Source organism: Vitis riparia, chromosome 16 (assembly GCF_004353265.1).
Source record: "Vitis riparia cultivar Riparia Gloire de Montpellier isolate 1030 chromosome 16, EGFV_Vit.rip_1.0, whole genome shotgun sequence".
NCBI lineage: Eukaryota > Viridiplantae > Streptophyta > Magnoliopsida > Vitales > Vitaceae > Vitis > Vitis riparia.
The window spans coordinates 13,461,110-13,464,716 of record NC_048446.1 but is presented as its reverse complement, the minus strand read 5'-3'; positions in this window follow the sequence as shown (position 1 = coordinate 13,464,716).

Here is a 3,607-nt window from a genome sequence, read left to right as displayed (position 1 = left end):
AGAGCCTTATAATCAGGAACATGATTAAAAAAAAAGTTATAAAGGAGACTTACCCTGTGAAACTAGAAAGGGTAGCTTATTATGCAATAACACAACAATTCTAAATGATTCATCCTAATATTTGAAATGCATTGAGGCTCTAGCAAGCAAGGTAAGACCATTCCCAACAATATGTCTATGTTTTCTCTCAATAGCACCATTTTGTTGGTGAGTATTAGAATAAGAAATTCTATGAATAATGCTATTTATAGTAAGGTAATCAGTGAAAACGAAAAATTCACCATCCCAATCAGATTGTAGGCATTTAATTTTGAATCCTAATTGTAATTCAACTTGAGCCTTGAAACTCTAAAAGGCTTGAAAAAATCTAATTTGTTTCTTAAGAGATAGATCCAAGCATACCTAAAAAAGACATCCACAATACTAATATAGTACTTATAGCCATTGGATGATTGAATAGGTGATGGTCCCCATAAATCTAAGTGCACTAATTGCAAAGGTTCTTGATATTTAGAGATAGAAGTAAGAAAGGGGAGCATATGTATTTTTCCAAAACAACAAGCTTTACACACAAAATCGAGTAGAATTTTATTAAATTTGGAAAGTTTACAAAGACTCATAAAAGTTTGTACAATCTTGAAAGATGGATGACCAAGTTTGTCATGCCAAAGACTAACTATAGAACTACCATTATGAGGTTTGAAATCTGAAACATGTACGAACACTTGACAATTTACACTAGGACCAGATTGACAGTAAGTGACACTTTGTGAAAGAGATGCTTAAGATGGAACAACTTTTTGAAGTTAAATTTGTGATGAATCAAATACATATAGGCCACCTTTAAGTTTGCCCTCTAGAACCACAATTTTGGAAACATGATCTTTGACAAGACAAACATTATGATGGAATTCAAAAAATGCATTGTTGTCTCTACTAAATTTAGATACACTCAACAAATTCTTTGTGATTTCGAGAACACAAAGAAGATGATTTAAAGACAAAAGTTGAGAAGTGAAAGGAAAGGAAAACTATGCAAGACCAATATGTTTAATAAGAAGTCTCATACCATTGCCAACATGAACTTGTTCATTACCATGATATGGTGTATGTTCAACCAAATTATTAGCATTTGCAGTTCAATGGTTCGAGGCACCTGAGTTTAAATACCAGTTAGAATCACGAATGTTTTCTAGTGTAGCCATTAGTGCTTGCATATTAGGCCTATTGCCACCTTGAACCTGTGTTTGAGGTGGCATTTGAAAACCAGGAGTACGAGGACCTTTAAAGCTAGGATCACATCTGTAGTAACACCTATATGTAGAATGACCAAACTTCATGCAAACCTAACATGCCAGTTTTTCAACAGTAGCATTATTGTTCCAAGTATTCCAAGATCTCCTACTACAATTGTTAAAACCACTTCTACTTGGAAAGCCACCCTTTCTTCTAGCAAAAAAATTACGTCTGCCAAAATTGGGGCTAAACTAATTGTTATTAGTAAAAGCTTTGCCATGAGAAAAATTATCTTTACCAAAGTTACCCAGAACTTGTGCAACATTAATAGAAGCAGTTTTAGAGTCTAAATTCCTATTGTGTTTCTCTATCCTAGCCTCTTGTGCTAGTAAAAGAGACTCAATTTCCTATACTGAATAATCCTCAATTCGAGAATTAATTGTGAGAAAGAATGTATCGTATTCACTAGGCAGTCCATCCGTGATAACATCAATGTGATCTTTTATAGAGAGATTCACACCAACAAAAGCAAGCAAATCAACAAAACCATGAATTTTAAGCAAATATTCATTCATACTCAGATTCTTTTCTGGTGTTCTAAAGCAAGGTTTTATATTGTGAGATTTTAACACGTGTTTGAGAAGCAAAATACACCTCCAATGTCCTCCAAATTTGAAAAGCAAAGTCACAATTGACACACCTCAAAAGAACTCCTTCAAACATTGACGAAAGAAGCCAAGAAACCCAAAGTTGATCTTATTGTTCCTAATCAAATCGATATTTTGAACTTCAAAATTTTAATAGTCGATTGCGAGCTCTAGTGACAAAATGTTGAAGATTGTGACCACGAATTGATGAGAAAATTTGCTTTCTCCATATCAAAAAATTATGATTTTCGAGCTTAACTAAGGTGAAATGATTGAACAAAATAGGGACAAAATGACAAGAAGAAGAAGATTCTAGGATTTGTTGCGATTTCTCCATTGATAAAGTTGAGAGCTCCAATACCACATTAGAACTAAGGGAATGAAGAAAAAAAGAGAGATAAAGGACCCGAAAGAAATTTGGAAGAAGATTTTATTGAATCCCCTGTTTTTATTTTACAAAAGTAATCCTTATATTTATACCACTATTGTTTCTAACCACTAACAAACTTGCTTAGACATGTACAACAACACTAACAGTATAATATAACAAACTAATAGCATAATAAACTAACAGCTTAACAACTTATTTTATAATCCTAACAATACATAAAACTTATATTCTTTTATCCTCATTCCTTGAGAATGAGACTAGGAGGAAAATGAACAATCCATTTTTATTTCCCCCTTGTTTATAAATAAATGTGATCATCATAAATATTATTTTACAGGTTATCATGTATATTCAAATTAATTTCCAAACAATTCCTCTCATTACCGAATGCAAAAATGAGAATAGAACTTAACAAGAATCTCAAATTCTCAATATTAGAATGAGAATCTTACATCCATTACAATCTGGGGATTCACTTTTGAAAGTATAATTTTCATTCCCAATTCGAGATGTTGGCAAACTAAACATATTCCTAATCTTGTCTCAAGTGGTAAAGGGTTAAATGGGGTTAAGATACATGTAGAATACATATATCAGTTCTGTTTTCTATGGGGTATTAATATCCATATTTTTATAATATTTATGAAAATATAATTTATATTTTGATTGTAATATTAGTATTTATGTTTATTAAAAACTGTTTATCTTTTAATTTATTTGTAATTAAAAAATAATTTTTATTTTTACTAAGATTTGAATTAAATTTAGTTTATATTATAATTTAGATCCACTGTCTTGCTACTTAATTTATGATAACGAAGAAATGAATGGTCTATTCTTGAAGCTAGAACCATAGAACATCCAATTTCCTCACAACCTCAAACCAAAAAATTCTGCAATGCAATGCATGTCGACATGGAAAGAAAAAAAAAGTCTATTTTAAGCACAGATTTGCAAAATTACCCTCATGGATCTAAGCTGATACAGATTCATACATAAGATTTGAGGATGCCCATTTAGTTGTATTCCTTTGTTTTGGAACCCAGAAAACTAAAGATGTAAACATACAAAGTAGCCGGGTGTGAGGTGTAAATTGCTTCTTCAGAGAAAGAAACATAACAGCAACTACAACTATGACTCAACAAAGGATATGGCCTGAAGCACATCCTAGATGCATCAAATCCAAGGGTTAAATGCTTATGTTTCCCTATCAATAAGAGGAAGGAAGAACAGTATGAATGACAAAACAATAGAATATTTACTTTTGCTAAGCTAAACCTCTTTCACTATTTGAGCCTTCCTTTGTATCCTTGTTCTTTTTGTTTCTCCTTCT